Source organism: Choloepus didactylus, chromosome 6, assembly GCF_015220235.1.
Source record: "Choloepus didactylus isolate mChoDid1 chromosome 6, mChoDid1.pri, whole genome shotgun sequence".
NCBI lineage: Eukaryota > Metazoa > Chordata > Mammalia > Pilosa > Megalonychidae > Choloepus > Choloepus didactylus.
The window spans coordinates 16,388,024-16,413,262 of record NC_051312.1 but is presented as its reverse complement, the minus strand read 5'-3'; the positions used below and the strand labels follow the sequence as shown (position 1 = coordinate 16,413,262).

Genomic DNA, 25,239 nt, shown 5'->3' with positions numbered 1-25,239 from the left:
AAACTTAGAATACTACAAAAAAAAATTTCACATAAAACCTCAACTGCTCCTTGCCTCAGGTAGGCACTATTTTCACAAGGAGTAAATATTGAGGTTATTTCATTTTCCACAAAACCATCTCAGGAAGGACTTCAACTGGAAAAGCAACTAAATGTAAAAAGTTATCCAGGAGAAAAAAATAATTAGAAATTACATTGACCCTAAAAGAAAAACTTTTCATTAACAGATACATTACTTTGTTCTCTAGTCCCTTTAAGAAACCAATAAAAAATCTTACTTTGATAGATTTTTATGTTTCACTTTTAAAAGTAACACACCTTTTGTGTATTGAAAGAAAAAAATTTGTTCTAATTTGGCTTATTGGTCCCATTCCATCTTTCTATCTATAAATTTACTTCTATTTACAAATAGAAATGGCCTGTACTACTATTAATAGTTCAGTATTTTTGCAATCCCTAGGATTAAATCCTAATCCTCTGTTTTAGTTCTATGTATTAATCTGAATAATATGTATACTTTAATATTTAAGGCAGATGGTAAACTTTTCTACATGTCTTGTAAGTGGGGCAAACACTTCACAAAATGTAATGACACATTTTTAGGATGAGGTAACAAGAACTTGAGCAGTTGAAAAGCAAAGCTGCATGGACACTTCTTTTCTTTTAGGCTACAAAGGAAAACTGGAATTACTAGATTCTGAAAACATGTTCCAAACCCAAATTCTAAAGCATTTTAGTAAGCTTCTTTAAAGGATTTCAGAAAAACACTCATTGCTTACCTACTCTCAAAACAGCTCCAAAGAAAAGCTCTGCTTCCTCATAAGGCTTTCTTCAATTCCATCACATTAACATTCACATGTTTGGTTAACCAGAGTGCAGAGCTTTGGACAGTTTAAACACAGTGCAAACTGCACTATTTTTCTCTCAGAGCTGGATCTTCATGCAGACATTTCCAACATCATCTTCATTCTTTGCATTACCAAGGGGTTTCTCTTTCTTCTTCTTATTCTGAATGATGATCAAAAGCCTTAGTGGTATGTTTCAGAAGATAAACCACATCATGAAGACTCCCTATATTCACCCAGACAGTTTGAACCTTTTGCCACACATGTCCTTTTACCAAATGGCATATCTATTACAATAATATCCACAGAGTCAGTTATCAATGGCAGATTGCAGATATCCCATTGAACAGCATCAACAGGCAAACCCCAGGATGGTTTGCTTTCTTTAACTTGATTCTTGGTCAATAAAAATGAGATGTTATTTGCTGCTCTATTCACAGCCAATGGATTATGATCACCAGCAATGTAACAGTTAGACCAATCACTAGCCCCCTCTACTGGTATGTCCCATGTTCTACACATCGGATCAACTATTATATCAGTAGGCTGAGAGCACAGAGCCTGAGCATCCCATAGGCAAGAGTAGAGCTAAGAGTTGTAAGTCCAAAATGCATTTCTTCTATGGAGACTCTCTTCTGTTGGTGCAATGCCCACAACTATTTTGTTATCATGGATATTCAAAAGAACCTCCACATGAAAGTTGGTCATGTCAGCCTTCCACTTTAAATAATCTTGAACGGCACCCCCAAAATCTTTTGCAGCCTCATTTGAGGTAAAGCAATTTTTCTCTCCTGCCCTGTTGCATGTGACTCTAAACTTCAGCACTTGAGGCTCAGTTTCTTCTCTTGGGCTTTCATCAGTGTCATCTTCTTTGGAAGATGCCAAATCATCACCTTCTAATGTTGATATCTCTTCTTTAATGGCTGGATTTTCATAACTGTCTAAGATATGTGCATCTAAGGTGTTGTCAGTGAACTCTTTTATAACATCTCTCTCATCTATTTGTCTCTTTGTCCATTATCAAGCTTCCCCTTACTTAAATTATGATTTATTTTTCTACACTTTTTGTTTTTTGAAACTGGTTGTGACATTCCATACTTTCAAAGGGTCTGACCATGGAAGCTTCCCAGCCAAGTCTTCAAAATCCTTTAAAATTTCTTCCTTTGTTTCTTTGAACTGGTACTCTTTAAACTCTTTAACAACCACAAATAAATTATCAGCTGATCTCAGACAATGGACCTGAGCCAGACTTTCCACGGAAATGTCAAAACATATCTTGGCCCCGTCTTTGCTGATTTTGCATGATGATCCTAATTTCTCTCTCACTTCATCTGCAGCTGTTTGCTCAAAACCAGTAGGTACGGTGGCTCCAGTGGTGACTCAGACATACTCAGACTCACTACTGGGGCCATTTTCCGTCTTCTGTATAGATCTCTGGTTCGCATGAAGGTTCACATCCAAGAGTTGGTTAGTGGCTTCTTCAATGTCAGACATGTTGGCAGCACCTGCAAGATCCCTAATAAAGTCCACTGTGCCTTGTTCTGTGCTAGGAACAGGCGATGGTGTTTAACACCTTCCGACCAGACTGTGGTCCCAAACCATCACTCACTGCAGTAACTACGCTATGGCCTGTGAGTGGGCCGCAGCCACAGCCGCATACTTAAGGTCGACCCTCTGCGGGCGCCGGGATACGCCCCACCTCGCCCCAGGATGAAGGATCTTCCTATCTTAAACTTTCGCTTCACTTTTGCTTGCTGTTATTTTGCAAAGTAGGTTATTCACTGTTGCATCATCATTATGAATAGGTTCTTCACTCAATAGTAGGGTAGGTTCACTCTTTCCCTTAAATGCTGTATGCTTACATTATTACCGCTACCCATTATGCTTTTGTTTCTGTTTGCCATGTGTATTTCACCCATGATTCGTATTTAATTATTTTGAGATACTGGTGTTTTGTATACCTTAATCTAATAAACAGAACATCAGTGGGGTTGGATTTTCTCTCCCAGTGAGACAATAGGCTTTCTTGATCATTTACTTAATATTTATTTTCCTCATAAGAAGTACATTTAACACACATTAGCGCGCACACACACATGCAGCCTTAAATGCTTTAAATGTTATATTCAGTTTTGCTTCTGCAGCTTTTCAAATTTCCTTCGTTGTTTTGATGGCATTTGTTAAATTACCTTTTTTGTTTGATTGCCTAATTGTTTTCCCTATTGAAGTTCTGATTACTTTTCAGTTCATGGTTACTTAGCACATTTGCGTCTCTGAATAACGGTCAGTGGAGAACCAGTAAGAGCTCTCACCACTTACTTGAACTCAAGGTCTTTCAGTCATTAGCAGCTTCCTTTAAACAATGTCATCAGTACAATGGCATTGGAATTTTCTCATATTTCATTTAATGTGGACTTTCCTTATCCCTTATTTCCAGTGGTAATAAAAAATGTTCCCTATTTGGAAATATTGTCAATAATTTTAGTGAGAATTTAATTGGGAATGAGTAAAACACATGAGTAAAACCTGCCATCCTGTCCACAAAATCTCAAAAAGTTATTTAAAAAAAATACAAGATAGTCTCAATTTCATACAATTACAAAATGCTATTAATATAACATATTTTATTAACTCAAATACTGCCAAAACTTTCATTCAAAAACATTTCAAATTTGTTTCTTCTTTCAGGGCAAATCCTGCTGCTGGTTCAGCAGGGCAAAGTCATCACTGTGTCCAATACACATACAAGGGGAGAGGATCACACAAAGGCATGAACACTAGGAAGTGAGGGTCATTGGAAGCAATTTCTGACATATGTATCAGAAGTTCTTAATCTGCAAATAGCATTATATAAGTACTGCCAAGGGTACAGAGTCATTTAAGCCTGGTAGATTATTCTTGTTGAGATTTTCTACCTGAATTTAAAAAAAAACAAAAACAAAAACAAAACACTGGGCTCGTTTGAATCTATTATGTACCCCACAAAAGCCATGTTCTTTTAATCTAATCTTGTGGGTGCAGGCTTATTGTGGGTCAGATCTATTGATTAGGTTGTTTTCATGGAGATGTGATCCACCCAAGTGTGGGTGGGATTTTTTTGTTACATTTTTCCATGGAGATTTGGCCCTGCCCATTCAAGGTGGGTCTTGATTATTTCATTGGTATCCTCTATGAAAGGATAAAAGGCAGAGATATTTTAAAGAGAGTTCAGAGTCAACCCAGACCCATACATTTGGAGATACTAAGAGATGAAGCCCAGAGTTTGCCCCCAGAGAAGCTACGTGAGAATCCACATATGCTTAAGGAGAGAGTCACTGGAATCAGAAGCTGAAAGTAATGTAACCTGGAAGCTAAAGACCAGAAGACACTAACCACATGCCTTCCCAGCTGACAGAGGTGTTCTAGATGCTATGGCCTTTCTTCAGTGAAGGCATCTACTTCTTGATGCCATAATATGGACATTTTCATGGCCTTAGAACTGTAAATTTGTGAACTAATAAAACCCATTTTAAAAGCTGATCCATTTCTGGTATTTTGCATTTCTGGCATCCTTAGCAACCTGGAACACACATAAGTAATTAAGCAATCATAAAAAAAGAATACTTAAACCTGGTGTTGTGGCTAGAAGCTTAGAATGGAATCAAGACCTGGCTTCTAGTCTTAACCCCAAAATAAATAAGGAAGCAGCAATAAATTTCAGTCCACAAACAGGCATATGAAAAAATACAAGGCAATTTTATTTATATCAAATTGAATATAATTCCAAAACTGATGCTGAAGATTAACCAAGAACTTGAATCTCAGTCATCATTAGTACATCTTATATGGCCCCCCAAAATATTGGGTAGAACCCTGAAATGGTCAGTCAATGGTCCACACTGGTTGCTACTGGATTGTCTGCATGGTCCTTGCTTCTAGGCCAAAACTAGGGTGTGAGAAACTTTGATGTAATCATATGAACAACCTCAGGACTCTACAATAGGCTACAGATTATTTTCAAGTAGCCTCTATTATCCACAATGTAAAAGTTCCAGAGCCAAGGATAGCATATTTGCTAGAAAAGAAAATTCAGAAATGTGTAAGATAAATCCCACCTTTACAAAGAATTTCTTTTGGAGATGGGTAACTGACTATTTTAATCAAACAAAAATTAAAAGTTATCTAGGAGTGACATCAGCAAGATGGCAGAATAACAAGCTCTGAATGTGCACCCTACTCCAAAAAAATTAAAAATAAACAAGTAAAGACTATCAGAATCAACTTTACCCAGAATTCTGTCAAAGGTTAACTGCAACCAAGTGAAGACTGAATCAAGAAAAAGGCAACTAAAACACTAGGAAAGCTGTGTGGTGCTTTTTACTTGACTGGCCTCACCTCCTCTCCCAGATAAAATGCATCTGTGGGAGAGTGGTATATATTCTGAGTTAGAGTTCCTGATATTTGGTTCTGGAGGGATCAGAGCACATATAACATGCAAATTTAGTGTGCTTTTATGTATGTTCCAATTCAACTGGTGGCTCCTTGAAAAACTGACTCCTGGCACTTACCTGTTTTGCTAACCCAGAACTCCCTCAGGACGGACAAGTGGTGCAGAAAAGTGGCATGGAATTGAGAAAATTGCATCCCCTGGGGCAAAATATTGCAGTTGGAACAAACAATTTAGTGTTTGTGGCCTAGGAGAAGCTAGGGAGAAAGTTCAATGAGCTAAATGAAAACATGGACAAAGAACTAAAGGAAATTGGGAACAAAATCTCATGAACAAAAGGATGAATTCAATACAGAGACAGAAACTGTTCAAAGGAACCAAATAAATTCTGGAGATGAATAGTAAAATTACTGAAATAAAAATTTCACCAGAAGGGTTCAATAGCAGACTTAGATGAAAGAAAGAATAAGTGGACTTGAAAACAGGGCAATCAAAATTATTCAGTTTGAGAAGCAGAAAGAAAAATGGATGAGAAAAGTGGACACAGCCTAAGGAACTTGTGACACACCAATGTGCATATGAACATGCACATTACTGACATCCCAGAAGAAGACAAATAAAGGGACGAAAATATTTGTAGATATAATGGGTGAAATTTTCCTAAATTTGATGAAATACATGAATATACACATCCAAGAATCTCAACAAACTACAAATAGCATAAATGCAAAGAGATCCTTACAAAGACACATTATATTCAAAAGGTCAAAGGCCAAAGACAAAGAGAGAATCCTAAAACCAGCAACAAAGAAGTGGCTTATCACATACAAGGGATTCTCAATTAGATTAAGTGTGGATTTATTGCTCAGAAACCATTAGGGGCAGAAATTAGTGGGATGACTTATAAAGTGCTGAAAATGAGGAAAAAACAAACAAATAAACAAACAAAAAAACTGTGAACCAAGAATTCTATATCCAGTAAAACCATCCTTCAGAAATGAGGGAGAAATCAAGACATACCCAATAACAAAAGCTGTCAAGTTCATTGCCACTAATCCTGCAAATAAGAAATGCTAAACAGAGTCCTTCAGGATGACAGGAAAGCATACTAGATAGTAATTTGAAGCCATATGAAGAACTAAAGATCCATGGCAAAGCAAATGGTACAGGTAAATATGAATGCCAATATTAGTGTATTCTTGTCTTATAACTCTTTGTATTTGTGCCAGTTTGGCTATACGATGTCTCCCACAAAAGCCATATTCCTTTAAATCTGACCTTGTAGGATATTTGGATTATGTTGCTTCCATAGAGATATGATTTGCCCAACTGTAGGTGAGACATTTGATTAGATATTTCCATGGAGGGTTGTCACTGCCCATCCAGGATGGGTCTTAACTAGATCACTGGAGTCCTTTAAAAGGCTTAAGAAAAAAGACAAGAGTGAGAGCTGACAGAGATGCACAGATATGCTTGGGGATGTGGACATAAGGATGGACATTTAGAGATGTTAACCTATGAGATGAAGCCAAGAGTTTGCCCTGGAGAAGCTGAGAGGACTCACAGATGCTTAGAGAGAAATGCAACCCAGGAGCAAAGGCAAGCAGACACCAGCCAAATGCTTTCCCAGATGACAGAAGTGTTACAGATGCCATCAGCCTGTTCAGAGTCAAGGTATCATCTCTGGATATCTTAATTTGGACACTTCTAATTTGAACTATAAATGTGTAAACATAAACCCTCTTTATAAAAAACAACCCATTCTTGGTATTATGCATAATAGCAGCTTTAGCAAACCAGAACAGATTTGGATAATAGAGAAGTGTTCTCCTGCTGACTTTGCAAATACAAAACATGTTGTAACAGCTTTTTAAGTGGATAATTGGAAGATTTTGAAAGATAGAATAGGTCTAGATTGCTTTGAAGAGACTGTTGGTAGAAATATGGACTCCAAACACTTCCAACAAGGCCACAAGCAGAAATGATGAAAGTGTCATTGCAAACTGGAAGAAAGGTGATCCTTGTTTTAAAGTGTTATAGAATTTGGCAAAATTGAGTTCTAGTGTTGAATGGAAGGCAGAATTTGAAGGTGATGAGCTGGGATACTTAGCTGAAGAGATCTCTAAACTAAATGTGGAAAATGCAGCCTGTCTTCATCTGGCAGCTTATAGAAAAATAAAAGAAGAAAGAGAAAGCTGAGAACTGAAAACCTGGGAACAAAAACACCAGAAATTGATAGCCTGGAAAATTCTGGGCTTCCAAAAAGTGAAACCCCAGAGTATAGTGTGCCACATGAGGATATAATGAAACCTGGAACCAGCCAGCCATTTCAGAACAAGCCAGGATTGGAGATGCAGTTATCCAGAAAGGATGTGTGGAAAGTCCTGTTATCTCATGGTTTTGACCCCTGTATGCTGCATGCCAAGCAACAAATTTTTTGTGAGATCTGTGTAAACAGAACCACTACTAGTCTGGACTAAAAGGGACAGAAAAGGGACAGATTGAAGGAAAAATTTCTTCAAAGGTGGAACCATGGAAGCCAAGGTCTGAAGCTAAGATACCTCAGGCCAGGAGAGCAGACCCATTCAAGCATGTGAAGAGGGTGAATTTTCCCTGGAGGCAGATGGCAGGCCTTCTGCCTCAATGCTCAGTAAGAGTGCTGCCACCCCAGGCCTCAGAGAGTGCAGAGCACATTCCCCAAGGGTTGGGGAATGCCTGGCCACCACCCCACTGTTCTGAAGGGGTTAAGTATGTGGCCCAGAAGTGGCAGAGAGTCCAGGTGCCACCCCAATTTTTGAGGATGGTGGAGCTGAGAACAACGTGGTCTCCCCAATGAGTGGATATGTCAAAGCAATCACCCCAGCTTTTGGAGAGAAAAGAGCCACCATGAAAGCCCTTGGAAAGGGTAGGACTCCCACTCTTTCAAGTCCTGAGGGTAAAACATCATTCTATAAATGACTCTCAGACTTTGAAATCAAATGAAATATGCCCTGTGGGTTCTAGGAACTCTTTCAGACCTTTGAACCCCATTTTCCTTTCTATTTCTCCCTTTGACAATGGGAACATTTATCCTATGACTGTCCCTTCCTCATATATTGGCAGCAGATGACTTGTTTTTGAATTTCACAGGTCCACAGCCAGAAGGGAATGTTACCTTAGGACAAATCATGCCTGTAACTGATTTTGAAAAGACTTTGTACTTATCTATTGTTACTGAAATTATTTAAGCTTTTGTGATATTGTGATGGAATGAATGAATTTTGCATTTGGAAAGAACATGTCTTTTGGGGGTCCAGAGGGTGGAATGTGCCAGTTTGGTTATATGCCCCCCCAAAAAAAAGGCTTTTTAATTTTTTTGTCATTTTGTTTGAAATAACATACAAGAATACATTCTTTAATCCAATTTGTGAGATATTTTGGTTAGGCTATTTCCATGGAGATATGACTCACCCAACTGTAGTTGAGACATTTTGATTAGATATTTCCATGGAAGTGCAGACCTGCCCATTCAGGATGGCTCTTTTTTTTTCCCCCCACAGTTTTGTTTTGTGCATGCCCAGAAAAAAGACTGGAAGGAAAAGAACTCCACTATATTGTTAATTGTAAATAATGGTCATCTCTGGTTGATGGAATTATGGGTATTGTTTTTCATCAAACATTTCAGAATTTCACAGGTTTCCCACAATGAAAATGTACCATCTCTATTCACTATATTTCAGTCTTGCAAAATCTCAGCTTTATGTTTTATTCCCATTTCTGACTGTGAGGAAGACATAGGCAGTTGTTCTTTACCTAGATTTCAAGTAAACAGTCATTGCACTAGAATAAGCTTTGAGTTGTTTAAAAAAGGGGGGAGCGTATCTTATAAGCTTAAAAGCTCCTGTCTATCTGTCAATTCTCCTCATTCCCCTCTATCTTACACACCCACACAAACAAAGAAAAACAAAACAAACAAAAACCTTATCAACCTTGAAGAAAGAAACTACCTGTACTTAAGTACCCAGGCCAAAACAAGACCTAAGGAAAAGGAGAAAAGGAGTGAAAATTGAGAGACGTTTCTCCTTGTGCCCCCAAACCCATCTCTCCATTGAATTCTGAGTTAATTTACCATATGGAGATTCAAGTGGGTGTGGTTTCATTTTGGGGCTAAACAAACTAATTATGATTTCTGTTCCTGCTTGCGTGGCTCTGCCAGATCCTAAATCTTAACGTTTCTTCTAATTTTGCCCCACTCTCACATTATTGTCTCACCTGCAGCACATAATACAATGCTAAACACAGTAGGCTCTCAACAAACAGTAGGTGAACAGAGAGAGGGAAGAAAGGAAGGATAGATAGATAAATGAATTGTATAGATAGTGAGGGCCATTCTAGAGTGTTCTAGCTATTTTTTTATTTTATTATTTTTTTAAATCTTCATTTTATTAAGATATATTCACATACCATGCAGTCATACAAAACAAATCGTACATTCAGTTGTTCACAGTACCATTATATGGTTGTACATTGATCACCTAAATCAATCCCTGACACCTTCATTAGCACACACACAAAAATAACAAGAATAGTAATTAAAGTGAAAAAGAGCAATTGAAGTAAAAAACAACACTGGGTACCTTTGTCTGTTTGTTTGCTTGTTTGTTTTCTTCCCCTATTTTTCTACTCATCAGGATGGGTCTTAATTAGATGGTTGGGGTTCTTTAAGATGCTTAGGAAAAGAGACAGGAGCAGGAGCTGGCAGAGATGCACAGAGGAGTGGGAGCTGACAGAGATGCACAGAGATGCTTGAGGATGTGGACAGAAGGATGGACATTTGGAGATGCTAAGATAAGAGATGTAGCCTGGAGTTTGCCCCAGAGAAGCTAAGAAAGGACTCCCAGATGCTTAGAGAGAAACGCAACCCAGGAGCAAAGGACAAGCAGACACCAGCCATCTGCCTTCCCAGCTGACAGAGGTGTTCCAGACACCATCAGACTTTTTCAGAGCCAAGGTATCTTTCTCTGGATGCTTTAGTTTGGGCACTTTTATGGCCTTAGAACTCTAAATTTGTAACATAATGAACTCCCTTTTTAAAAGCCAATCCATTCCTGGTATTTTGCAAAATGGAAGCTTTACCAAACTGGAACAGTATTTCTTATGTGGTCTAAAATATAAATGCATAAAAATAATCAGCCCCAGCCAGCAGCTTCTTCCTGGTCAGGGACTTCTGGTGCATTGGGGTACAGTTCAGGTCATGGTGTGACTTGGGGTACCAAGGCTGCTGCTCTGTCAGCCAGTGGCATTGGGCAGCAGGGGCATGAAGTCAAACCCAGGGAGTGGCTAGGAGAAGAGCTTGTCCCCTAAGGATCTGAAGAGGACAGAGTTCAGAGCAGGAGCTGGAAGGTGCAGGGGAGCTCACCTTTTTCCTCTAAAAAATATCCTGGGGCTTGCCTAGCTAGGTCTATAGGAGCAGCTTTAGCTCAGTGATTTGAATGACTGAAAAGAGAGAGAGCCAAGGAAAATGCAAAAAAATATTCAATAGAAAGAAAGAAATTTTAAGCAATTAGTCCAGGAGTTAAAGTCACTCTCTGAAAAAAAAAAAAAAAAGCCCCTCAAAGGAAAACCTATGGGTTCTGGAAAGCAGTATTATCTGTATGCCTGGAGCAATGCCCTCAGCAGATGAATAACTGCTTTAATGGGTATTCCAAATTTGATGGGAAGGGTCACATAGGGTCAAAAGCAACCTAGAAGATTGACATCTATGTCCCCCTGCACTCCCGTTAGGACAGACTGCTGCCAATGACCATGGCGACAAGGGCAGAGTGAAGGACCTGATTGGGCTCATCTGTTGGCAGTATCCAAGTGAAGGACAGGAACCAAAGCTCAGTGACAACACCAGTGTTTATTGCCTGCATGATAAGGATGATGGGGAGGTTGACACAGATTTCACTCCCACTGGATTCCAATGAAACCATTCATAAGTTTAATTTCAGAACCTTGACCCTAGTTGAAAAGTATTCATCTCCTGCCCTGGCATCCAAAGAGTCACTCTTTGTTCAAATAAATGCTGCTCGTGGATTCTCCCTTATTCAAGTGGACAATACAAAGGTCACCATGAAGGAAATTTTTCTAAAGGCAGTGAAGCAAAGGAAAAGATCCCAGAATATTTCAGACCCTCAGTACTTCCTGGAGAAGCAGAGTGAACTCAGTGCTACTGTGGACCTGGAGAGCACCTTGGAGAGCCAGAGCACATGGGGGTTCTGCCTGGTCTGCAAGAATAGTTCAAGGACAGATAGGGTTTTCAAAGAGGATATGCAAATTGACTTAACTACAGTAGAGAATATGCTTAGCAGCCACCATTACAAATCATTCAAAGTCAGCATGATCCACATTCTATGACTCACAACCGACATACAATTAGGTGTCTCTGGAGACAAGGTAGAGACAGATCCTGTTATGAATCAGAGAGCCAGAACTAAGTTTCAGATTAACCAGAAACTCATCTCAATCAATCCTGACTTGCTCTGTGCCTGTGACCCTTGCTGAAGAAAAAAGCCTGAGTTGTGCAATATTTGAACTCACTTGTCTAAGCAATCACAATGATAAACACCTCTACTTTGAATATGACATGGCTATCATCAATGAAATCATGCTCAAAATTAACTACATCCTGGAATCATGAGCAATCACTGCCCAGGCTCACTATTTTTCTCAAAAACAAAGAAAACTGAACAGATGTCCAAGGTTCAGCTGCCAATGGAGAAGAAATCAGGGCAGCAATGACCCTGGCCTCCAGCCTCAGTCTGTTGCCAAGCTCAGAGCCTGCCTGCCAGAGCCCAGGTGGCCTTAGAGCCCTCCCAGTGTCCTGAGTCCTGGGGAGAGAAGCCAGTACTTGGCACAGGGTTGGTGGGCTCTTGGGGAAAGCATGGGATAGACAGCCTCTAGGATGGAGTTGAGTAGCAATGACTGTGGTTAGCAGTCCCTGGTGACCAGACCACACCAAGAGGAACCACGTGCTGCCCAGCCATTTTCACTGCCTGGTGACCCTTCCCAAGTCTGTACATAACCATGCCCAGACACTTCCTTGCAACTTTGATCAAATTTCTAAAAGCAAATGAAGAACAAAAATGTACATTTCAGTTTTTCCTTTTAATAATTAGTTTACCATTTATTTAAAAAAATCACAAATCTATGCTATTTGACACAAAAAATATAAATGTGTAATTTGAGACAAGACAAACATAATGGGAGGATGGAAGGGTATAGGAGCAGAAACTGTATGCTACTAAAATTAAGTTGGTATTAATTCAAACTAGATTATTATGGATTTAGGATGTTAAATGCAAACTCCATGGTAACAACAAAGAAAATATCTTAAAAATATTTTTCACAAGAGACCAACAAAATAAAAAAGAAGGCAGTAATTGAGGAAATAAGGCACAAAAAGAATGAGGACTTACAAAAAAATATATAGCAAAATGGCTAAAGTAAGTCCTGCCTTATCAGTAATAGCTTTGAATGTAAAAGGATTAAATGGCAGAATTCATAAAGAGCATGGTACAACCACATGCTGTTAAAAAGAGACTCATCTTACATCCAAAGTTACTATATAGGTTGAAAGCAAAAGGATGGAAAAGTATTCCGTAAAAATAGTAAATAAAAGAGAGCTGAGTCACTATACCAATGACAGACAAAATAGACTCTAAGTCAAAAATTGTTGCAAAGTACAAGTAAGAACATGATATATTGATGAAAGGGTGACTCCATCAGGATATATAGCAATTATAAACATATATGCACCTAACAAGAGAGCCCAAAAATACATGAGGCAAATGTTGACAGAATTGAAGGGAGAAATAAGACAGTTCTATAATGGTAGTTGGAGACTTCAATTCATCATGTTCAATAATGTATATAACATTCATACAGAAGATCAATAGGAGACAGAGGTCTTGAAAAATACTATAGAGTAACTAGACCAAATATACATAAATATAGACCCCTCCATGCCAAAACAGCAAAACGCACTTTCTTCTCTATTGCACATGGGTCATTCTCCACGATAGACCATATGGTAGGCAACAAAACAAATTTTAAAAGACTGAAATCATACAATGCATCATATTCAACCACAGTGGAATGAAGGTAGAAATCTACAGAAGGAAAACTGTATAATTAATAAATATGTGGAAATTAAACAGCACAGCCTTCAACAACCAATGGGTAAAAACAAATCATGAAGAAATTAGACAATTCTTAGAGACAAATGAAAATGAAAATGCAGCATACCAAAATTTATGGGATGCAGAGAAATCAGCGCACAGAGAGAAGTTAGCTGTAAATGCTAACATTTAAAAAGAAGAAAAATCTGAAATCAATAAAGTAACATCATATCTTGAGAAACTAGAAAAAGAACAGCAATATAAACCTAAAGTTAACAAAAGGAAGGAAATAATAAAGACAATAGTGGAGATAAATTAAATAGAGAATAAGAAAACAATTTAGAAAATCAACAAAACCAAAAGTTGATTATTTGCAAAGATCAAAAACAGACAAACCCCTAGCTTGACTGGCAAAGGAAAAAAAATGCAAAAAAAAAAAAAAAAAAAAAAGAATCAGAATTAAAGTGAGGTCATTACTACAGATATTTGGGAAATTAAAATAATTAAAAGAGAATACTATAAACAATTGTATGCTTAAAAAAAACAGAGAATCTAGATGAAATGGACAAATTCCTAGAAACATTCAGTTTAACCAAACTGACTCAGAAAAAATAGCTCTCCACAGACACATCACAAGTAAAGATATTGACTCAATAATCAAAACCCCCCAAGAAAAAAAATTCTGGGACCACGTGACTTCACTGGTAATTTCTATCAAGCATTCAAAGAATTAACACCAATCCTCAAACTCTTCCAAAAAATGAAGAGGGAATTATTCCCAAATCATTCCAACAAACCAGCATCAACTGAATGTATTCAAGGGATGTTTGTGGTGATGAATGCACAACTATATGATGAAACTGTGAACAACTGATTGTACCCTGTAGATGAATGCATGGTATGTGAATATATCTCTATAAAATTGCAGGGGGTAGGAAATAAACAGATATATACAAGTGCCAGAGAAAATGTGGAGAGAGGGATGTACAAATTCACTGTTGGTAGGGAAGTAAAATGCTGCAGCCCATCTGGAGGGCAGTGCGGTGATTCCACAAGAAGCTAAGTATGGGGTTGCCATAAGGTCCTGCAACCCCAGTATTGGGTGTATAGTTGGAAGAACTGAGAGCAGGAGTATGAATGGACATTTGCACACTGGTGTTTATGGCAGCAGTATTCATGATTTTCAATGAATGGAGGTGGCCTAAGGGTATGTCAACTGATGAACAGAATGGTGAACTGTGATGTATACATACAATAGAATATTGAGTGGCTGCAAGAAGGAATGAAGTTGTGAGGCATGCAACTACGTTAATGGACCTTGAGGACAGCATTTTGAATGAAGTAAGCCAGAAACAGAAAGACAAACATTATAACACCTCACTGATATGGACTAACTATAAAGTGAAAATTCTGAGAATTGACTATTAGAGCATAGGTTATTGAGGAAGGCCTATTGTAAAGATTCCTAGGTTGTAAGCTCTTACAACAGTTACATCCTTTCCTGAGTTGTAACGGTTATCTCTAAATTCTGAGATGCTGAGCTCTTTGTGTATAAACTGTTCACTATCTGTGTGGCACCTGAGACTCAGAGCTAGAGCCTGGCAGCTATGAATATCAGTATTACCCCACACAGTAACTGTTTAAAAAGCTGAAAAACAGTTCAGACTGCAATTATAGATATGAATGAAGCTGATATGGTTGGGACTAAAGCAAATCAGACTAAAGGATAAAGGATGATACTGACAGTGTTTTAAAACTACAACTTCTGTGTGAGACCAAAGGAAGAGATGTTTATTTGGTGCAAAACCTATATTTTTGGTAGCCACCATATAATATAAGTTGAATGGTCAGTTTATTAAAACACCATAATTGCATGGAACTTTGAATAAGGAATGAAATCTGGTTGGTTCATACAGGTTAGTGTGAAGCTCTGATACATACCAAAGTAATTTGGGCAGCGAATTAAAATGTATTTGCAAAGCCCCCTTGGGGGACTGGGAAAAAATATGGAAATATTAAACTTCCTCAGCTGGCAAATTACTGATATTCTCACAAGCATTAAGGACTACCAATTTAGAAGGCTGAGCTCTCGATCTTGGGGCTTGCCCTTATGAAGCTTGTTACTGCAAAAGAGAGGCTAAACCTACTTATAATTACATCTAATAGTCATCTCCAGAGAACCTCTTTTGCTGCTCATGTGTGACCTCTCTCTCTAAACTAACTTGGCAGGTAAACTCATTGCCCTCCCCTCTATGTGGGACATAACTCCCAGGGGTGTAAATCTCCCTGGCAATGTGGAGCATGACTCCAAGGGATGAGGCTGGACATGGCATCATGGAATTCAGAAAGCCTTCTTGTCCAAAAGGTGGAAAAGGAATGAAACAAAATAAAGTTTCACTGGCTTAGAGATTTCAACTGGAGTAGAGAAGTCAGTCAGGAGATTATTCTTATTTGTTATATAGATATTCCTTTTGAGTTTTTAGTGAATTGGAATAGCTAGAAGGAAATACCTGAAACTGTTGAACTGAAATCCAGGAGCCTAGATTCTTGAAGACAATTGTATAGCTATATAGCTTACATAGTGTGACTGTGTGATTTTGAAAACATTGTGGTTCTCACTCCCTTTATCCAGTGTATGGACAGATGAATGGGGACAAAAATTAAATGAAAAATAAAGTGGGATGGGAAGGAAAGCATAATTGGGGTGCTGTTTTTTTTTTTTACTTTTATTTTTATTTTTATTCTTATTTTTTTGTGGTGATTTTTTGACTGTGGTGATGAATGCACAGCTATATGATGGTACTGTGAGCAACTGATTGTACATTGTGGATGATTGTATGGTATGTGAATATATCCCAATAAAACTAAATTTAGAGAAAAAAACATTACCTTGACACCTAAGCTAGATAAAGACATAAAAAATGAAGATAAATACAAATTTCCCTTATGAATATAGATGCAAAAATACTCAACAAAAATACTACCATGTCAAACCTAACAGGATATTTAAAGTATATATACAATGACCAAGTGTGATTTATCCCTGTAATGCAAGGATAGTCCAACATGAGAAAATTAATCATCATAATACAACACATTAGTAGAATGAAGAAAGAAACACTTTAACATCTCAATTGATACAGAAAATGCACTTGACAAAATCCAACACCCTTTCATGATTAAAAAAATTAAAAAACAGAAACATAAGGGAACTTCCTCAACATGATGAAGGGTATATGTGAAAAACCCACAGTTAACATTATACTCAATGGTGAAAGACTGAAATCTTTCCCCCTAAGATCAGAAACAGAACAAGGACTCCCACTTTCACCATTGCTATTCAGCATTGTACTGTAAGTTCTAGCAGGAGCAATTAGGGAAGAAAAAGATATTAAACCCATCTAAATTGGAAAGGAAAATGTATAACAATCTCTATCCACAGATGACATGATCCATTGCATAGAAAATTCCAAGATATTTACAGGAAAACTATTAGACCTAATAAACTAATGATGCAGTTGCAGGGTACAAGATTAAGGCACAAATACCAGTTGTATTTCTATACACTGGAAATGAACAATATGAAAATGAAATTGAGAAAATAATCTTATTACAATAGCATCTCAAAGAATAAAATATCTAGGAATAATTTAGCCAAGGAGGTAAAAGGCTTATACACTGAAAACCACAAAACACAGCTAAAAGAAAGAAGGCCTGTGCTGCTTTGGATATATTATATCCCCCAAAAGCCATATTCTTTAATGGCAATTTTGTGGGGGCAGAATGATTAATCTTTTTGATTAGGCTGTAACCTCTTGACTGAATGCTTCCATGGAGACTTGGCCCCACCCATTCAGCATTGGTCTTGATTAGTTTACTGGAGTCCTTTAAAAAGAGCCACACAGGCCCAGACACTTGCTGATGCTGACAGTTAGAGATGCTTGAGGAGTGACGTTTTGGGATGCATCTGGGAGCAAAGGCCCAGATGGCTGCAGCTGAGAGAGACATTTTGGAGACAGCCATTGAAAGCAGACTTTTGCTGGCACTTTGGAGATGCTAGCCCAGAGTTGCTCCAGAGAAGGTAAGAGAGAAAAAAACACACCAAGAGCAACATTTTGGAGAAAGCCATTTTGAAACAAAACCTGGGAGCAAAGGAAGAAGATGCCAGCCATGTGCCTTCCCAGCTGACAGAGATATTCCAGGTGCCATTGGCCATTCTTCAGTGAAGGTACCTGATTGTTGATGCCTTAATTTGGATGCTTTTATGGCCTTAGGACTGTAACTTTGTAACCAAATAAAAACCTCCTTATAAAAGCCAATCTATTTCTGGTATTTTGCATAATGGCAGCATTAGCAAACTGGAGCAAGGCCTAAATAAGTGGAAAAATATTCCATGGTCATAGATTAGAAGACTTAATATTAAGATGTTAGTTCTACCCAAGGCAAGCTACAGATTCAATGCAACCTCAGTCAAATTTCCATCAGCCTTTTTTGAAGAAATGGAAAAATGAGACCTCAAATCATATCAAATCTGAAGGGATATTAAATAACCAAAAGTGAAAAGGAAGAACAAAGTGGAAGGACTCATACTTCCTGATTTCAAACTTACTGCAAAGCCACAGCAACCAAAACAGTGTGGTACTGGCCTAAGGACAGAGGTATTGACTAGTGGACTAGAATTGAGCATCCAGAAGTGAACCCACATATCTAAGGTCAACAAATTTTCAACAAGGGTGCCAAGTCCACTCAATGAGGGAAGAATTGTCTCTTCAACAAATGGTGCTGGGAAAACAGGATGTCCATGCAGAATGAGTTTCTGTTTGGGGTCATAAAAAGTCTTGGTAATTGATGGTGGTGATAGTAACATAACATTGTGAATGAAGTTCATACTATTGAAAGGTATAATTTCAAACAGTTAAAATGGGAATTTTCACATTATATATATATATATATATATATATATATATATATATATATATAATACATATATACACATATATGTATGTATACATACATTATATATAACCACAATAAAAAATAAATTAAATTAAGAAAAATAAAAATAAAACAAAGGGTAAAAGAAAGTTATTTTAAAGTGATTTTGTGGGGAAAAATTATTTTGTTCATATGAATATAGTGACCCTTATTATAAACTATGAACTATAGTTAACAGCACAGTTATAAAAATGTTCTTTCATGAATTGTGCCAATGCAAGGTATTAATAATAGGGTGATATATGGGCTGTCTGTATTTTATGCATGATTTTTCAGTAAAATTTTTAAAATATGAAAAGAAAAATAATTGTGCTATCAAACTGTGTTGGGCTAAAATGTGTGTTATTTTTTTTTTTCATTATTTTAGGGGTTGTCTGCATGTTCTTCTATCCATGAGATAAGAAGACTGGTCACAGGCAATTTTTTCTTAATTTAATCAATGAGTCCTCCGGGACTGACTCATCCTAGTAACTCAGTGGGTCAAATTAAAAAAACGCAGAATTCGAAACACAAAATAGCACTTCAAAAATCCCCTGCCACAAATGTATTACATAAATCAAGGGATACAATCACCTTGGGCTCATTATTTAAAATTGAGCTTTTATAGTTGAATTGTTTTATCTCTCAGAAATCTCCATCTGGTAGTAACTAATTCATTTTCTCATTATTGTGTACTCAAAGACTGAGTAGACAAAGAGGTGGCTGCAGTAAGGACTGGGCAGGGACTAACAAATTCTAAATGTAAATGATTGAGAATGAAGTGGAGGTGTTAATACATGCAAATAATGGGGGAAAATTAAAAGCAAGTTATTCAGGAATCATTTACAAAAAACCAAAAAGGGAGTATAGGGATGTATCAGATATAATTCAGAGGTGCTGAGCCTTTCTGACAAGGACACTGATAGTGCCAGCTATGGATAGAAAAGTGTTTTGTTCTTGATGACAATGATCAGATTAGTTTTTGATGTTTTAAGTTGAAGTTGTGCAATATAGCCATATGGGCATATCCATAGTTCCATGATAAGAAATGAGGTTTAAAAATGACATTGGGATAAAGAACTCCTACAACTCAATGACAACCAACAAATAGACAACCCAATTTAAAAATGGGCAAAAGACCAAAATAGATGTTTTTCCAAAGAAGATGTAAAAAATCCAATATCAGCTTATCTTAACTTGAACTTAATTATATCTCCCAAGATCGTATTTACAAATAAGGTCACATTCATGGGTACCAGAGGTTATGAGTTGAATATTTCTTTTGGGAGACACAATTAAGACCCCCCTTCTACCCCAAGCTAGTTGCAATGGCTAATTGACTGTATTTCTTCATTGGATAAAAACAATCAGGATTCAGCCCCTAAATCAGGTTTGGGACTAATCCTACTCAAACAATGAGGGCTGAGAACAGAAAAGGGGACTCCCCTACAAATCAAAAAAATCAAAATACTCATCTCAGAAAGAATGATTACAGATTCTGGGCAGCAAAAAATAAACAAACCTGGTTAAATACTCCAATCACTAATCCATGTGTGTGTGTGTGTGTGTGTGTGTGTGTGTGTGTAAAATCATATATATGGTACCTACAAAAAACTTAGGAGAATATAGGTGGTACCTACGGATAACAACCAGGTTTCCACAAATCTCAAAAATTAAGCTATAAAATCAGCCCATAATTGATAAGATAAAATGCATTAACAAAGGCATTCTAGAGACAAAATATTAGACAAAAGAACGACAAGTTCTTAATTAATCAATGTATAAACAGCATATTGATTTGAAGGAAGATGTTCACCTTGGAAAAGATGTAATGTCCTTGCCAAGGGCTTCATTCTGTCTGGCTTTGTAGCAGGTGTATCCCTAACATGGTGCTGGGCACATCAGGCACTGGTGTACACTGTCCACTTTGCTAATACTTTCCTCCCCAAATAGACTCTGAATTATAATTTGTCTTCCCACATGGTTTCCTCAACAGGCAGAGAATTGTGCCACTGGCACAAATACAAGCTTAGCAGTTATGTTTTTCACTGAAAACTAAAATGAGCATTCTGGCTTATGCAGATAGCTATTCTGAGCTTGATTATCTTTGGTCCATCTGGAAAAGCTTTTAAGTCTGATGACTTAAAAATGAGAAGATAGCAGCATAGACAGGAGTGGAGTTTAGTCAGTCCCCTGAAGCAACTAATATACAACCAGGAACAACTAGTAAATGATCCAGAATAGCTGCTGGGGGACAACCATGACTGTCCACATATTTTGCACTAGCCTGGATTGGGTGGAGTGGCTGAGATCACAGCATAAAATCTGTAAGTAGAAACTGTGGAACTGTGCCAGGAGTCCCCTCACCCCATGGAAGGCTGAACTGCAAAATCTCACTGTGGGAGAGATCAGCAGTCCCAGAGCTAGTGAATATAGCTCAGCCCAGCTCCATCTGGGGTTTTAATTAACAAATGTGGAACACTGAATACAAGCTGCAAAAATAATGAGCAGACAGAGGCTTTTAGTGACAACTGATCTTAAAGAGCCAGAAAACACTTGTGTCCCAGGAAAGGGAGCCCAGAAGACCACGTACGTTCTCTGGCTGATGGGCAAAACTGGGGAACTGTGGACTGGCTCTGATAGGAAGCATTCTTTCCCTTTTTACTCTCTCATCCTGAGTGGCTCAGTGGAGAGAGCCTCAGCCATTTTCAGTTCACAGTGCTCTGACCCAGGCAGGGGTGGAGATAACAGAGTCAAAGAGGCAAAGACCAATTTAAATGCAGAAGACAACTCCCTAGGGGTTGTATCTTCCCCAAGAAGAAGGAGGTGGGGCCCAATTCTACAGCCACCTTCCTTTCAAGATTCAGACCCCAGAGCCTGGGGGAAAACAACCAAAACAGAAACTAAAGGGGCCACACCTCCTTACACCAGTTGGGAGTGACAGGCTGACTGGTGCCACCTGCTGGGCAGGTTAGGAAAAACACAGTGGCTAGAGACCTCACAGGAAAGTCAATCTCTAAGACACACCCTCAGGGAGACTTGAAACTGAATATAACCTCACTCTGACATCTGAACCCATTACGGTCTGGGAAAATCTGATTGGGACAACTGGGGAAGCCAGAGACCTAGACAAGAGAGGACTACAAACTACACTGGGAAGGGCAGAGATATGGCCCAGCCAAAGGAACAAACTTACACCTCAATCAAGATACAGTTGTGATATTTTTTCACTTTAATGAATCAATCAAGTAAAGATTTTCAAAGGAATATGCGAAATCAAAACAAAAACGAAGTCTGTAAGTTCAGAGAAGATATGGCAAAAGAGATGAAGGATATAAAGAAAATACTGGATGAAGATAAGGTAGAAATCAAAAGTTTGAAAAAATAACTGGCAGAATATATGGAAATGAAAGGCACAATACAAGAGATGAAAAACACAATGGAGACATACAACAGCAGATCTCAGGAGGCAGAAGAAAACACTCATGAAATGGAGAACAGGAACCTGAAAGCCTACACACAAAAGAAAAGATAAGGAAAAGAATGGAAAAATATGAGCAACATCTCAGGGGACTGAATGACAAAACAAACTGCATGCATGTACATGTCATGGGTTTCCCAGAAGGAGTAGACAAGGAAAAAGAGGCAGAAGCAATAATAGAGGAAATAATCAATGAAAATTTCCCATCTCTTATGAAAGTCATAAAATTACAGATCCAAGAAGTGCAGCATACCCCAAACAGAATAGATTTGAATAAACCTATGCCAAGACGCTTAATAATCAGATTATCAAATGTCAAAGACATTGAATAGGAAGTGAGATATGGTAGGTTTGTATATGTTAGAGTGAAGCAGTCACACATCCCAAAGGAATTTGGGCAGAGAATAAAAATATACTTGTAGCGCCCCCCCCCCCCGAGGAACTGGCAGAAAATGTGGGGGAGTTGGACTTCCTCACCTGGACTGATGCTGATGTTCTCACAAATACTGAGGACTGGCGGTTTGATGTGCTGAGCCCTCTATTATGGGACTTGCACTTATGAAGCTTGTTACTGCATGGGAGAGGCTAGACTTGTATATAATTATGCCTAAAATTCTCCCCCTGAGTACTTCTTTCTTGCTCAGATGTGGCCCTCTCTCTCCCTCTAACTAAGCTACCTCAGCAGGTGAACTCACTGCCTTTCCCCCTATGTGGGAGCTGACTCCCAGGGGTATAAATTTCCCCGGCAATCCAGGATCTGACTCCCGGAGATGAATCTGGACCCAGCATCATGGGATTGAGAATATCTTCTTGAAAAAGAGGGAGATGCAAAATGAAACAAAATAAAGTTTCAGTTGCTGAGAGATTTCAAATGGAGTCAAAAGGTCACTCTGGTGGACATTTTTATGCACTATATAGATAACACCTCTTAGGTTTCAATGTATTGGATTAGCTAGAAGTAAATACCTGAAACTATCAAATTCCAACCCAGTAGTCTGGACTCTTGAAGATGATTGTGTAACAATGTAGATTACAAGGAGTGACAGTGTGATTGTGAAAATCTTGTGGATCGCACTCCCTTTATCTAGTGTATGGATGGATGAGTAGAAAATGGGGACAAAAACTGAATGAAAAATAGGGTGGGATGGGGGATGATTTGGGTGTTCTTTTTTACTTTTAGTTTTTATTCTGATTCTGATTCTTTCTGATGTAAGGAAAATGTACAAAAATAGGGGTGATGAGCACATGACTATATGCTGGCACTGTGAACAGCTGATTGTACACCATGGATGATTATATGGTATGTGAATATATTTCAATAAAACTGAATTCAATTTAAAAAAAAAATGTCAAAGACAAAGAAAGAATGCTGAAAGCAGCAAGGGAAAAGCAATCTATCACATACAAAGGAGGCTTGATAAGACTATGTGTGATTTCTCAGTAGAAACCATGGAGGCAAGAAGGAAGTGGTGTGATATGTTTAAGATACTGAAAGAGAAAAACCACCAACCGAGAATCCTGCATCTGGCAAAACTGTCCATCAAGCATGAGGGAGAGTTTAAAATATTCTCTGACAGACAATGAGAGAGTTTGTGAACAAGATACCTGCACTATAGGAAATCCTAAAGGGAGCACTACAGACAGATAGGAAAAGACAGGAGTGAGAGATTTGGAACACAATTTGGGGTGATGGTAGCACAGCAATGTAAGTACACTGAACAAAGATGACTGTGGGTATGGTTGAAAGAGGAAGGTTAGGAGCATGTGGGACTCCAGAAGAAAAGAGGAAAAATAAAGACTGGGACTGTAAAACTCGGTGAAACCTAGAGTGCTCAACAATTGTGGTAAAATGTACAAATATGTTTTTACATGAGAGAGAACAAATGAATGTCAACCTTGCAAGGTGTTAAAAATAGGGTAGTATTGGGGAAAAAATACAGTCAATGGAAACTAGAGACTATAGTTAACAGAAACATTGTATTATGCTTCCTTTAATGTAGCAAAGGCAATATACCAAAGCCAAATGCCTATGAGAGGGGGACATAAAGGAGGAGTATATGACACTTGGCATTGGTGATGTTGTCTGACTCTTTTATACCACTTTAGTTTAATTCTACCTTTCCTTTTGTTGCTTTTTAGCTGTCTTTTTTCTTTCTTTTTTTTCTTTTGTCTCTTTACCTCCTTTGACTCTTCCTCCTTCCTTGTGGAAGAAATGGGTATGTCCTTATATAGGTAGTGGTGATGGTGGTGAATGCATGAATATGTGATTACACAGGGAACCACTGATTGTTCATTTAGGACAGAACGTATGATGTGTGGTCAAAAGTGTCTTAAAAAAAACGGGTTGATGAAGAAATCTTGAGGGTACTATATTGAGTGAAATAAGTCAGACACACAAGGACAAATATTGTACAGTCACACTTAAATGAAGTAATTATAATATGTAAACACATAGACATTCAATGTAAGTTACCACGATAAAGAATGAGGCTAAAGAATGGGGAGTGGTTGCTTATTTTGAGCAAAATGTTTAACTAGGTTGAACTCAACTGTTTGGAAATGGACAGAGGTGATGGAAGCACACTATTTTGAGAGTGACTAACAGTGCTGCATAGTGTGTGAATGAGGTGGAAAGAGGAAACTTAGAGTCACATATGTCACCAGAAGGAAAATTGGAGGTTAAAATATGGGAATGTATAAAACAGTGAACCTTGTGGTGGGCAATGTCCAGGAATAATTGTACAAATATCAGATATCTCTTTCATGAAATAGAACAAATGCATGACACTATATCTAGAAGATAATAATACAGGGGTATATAGGGAAAAATATATCTATTGCATACTATGTACCACAGTAACAAATGTAACAGTAACAAATGTACTATACCAATACTATGATTAAATAATGGAGAGAGGATGGTTAGGGTTATGGGAGGATTTGAGTTTTCTTTTTTTGTCTTTGTTTCTTTTCTGGAATAATGAAAATGTCTTAAAAATGGAAAAAAAATTAATTCTGGTGATGGATGCACAGCTGTATGATGGTACCATGGGCAATTGATTGTGCACTTTGCATCTTTGGATGATTGTATGGTATGTAAACAATCTCAATAAAATTAAATTTAAAAAAAATGAATACTCTTTGCTGTAGTCCCTCCAGACCCACTTTCCAATGCATCAAAGCCATCATGAAGATCACATTTTCTACCAAATTAAATGAACATCTTCTATCTTGTGGCTCAGATACTGATAAATCATTATAAATAAATAACAATAATAAAAACAAAAATAATATCATTTCTTAACATTTATTATACTTGAAGCACTATTGTAAGCATTTACTGATTCATTTAATTCTCACAATAAGCCTATGG

General features: G+C 37.8%; 2 pseudogenes; one reads left to right on the top strand and one right to left on the bottom strand.

The window, feature by feature from the left end:
* Positions 1 to 1,002: 1,002 nt before the first annotated feature.
* On the bottom strand, positions 1,003 to 2,338 carry LOC119538376 (annotated as a pseudogene).
* Positions 2,339 to 8,156: 5,818 nt separating this feature from the next.
* On the top strand, positions 8,157 to 12,099 carry LOC119536618 (annotated as a pseudogene).
* Positions 12,100 to 25,239: the final 13,140 nt, after the last annotated feature.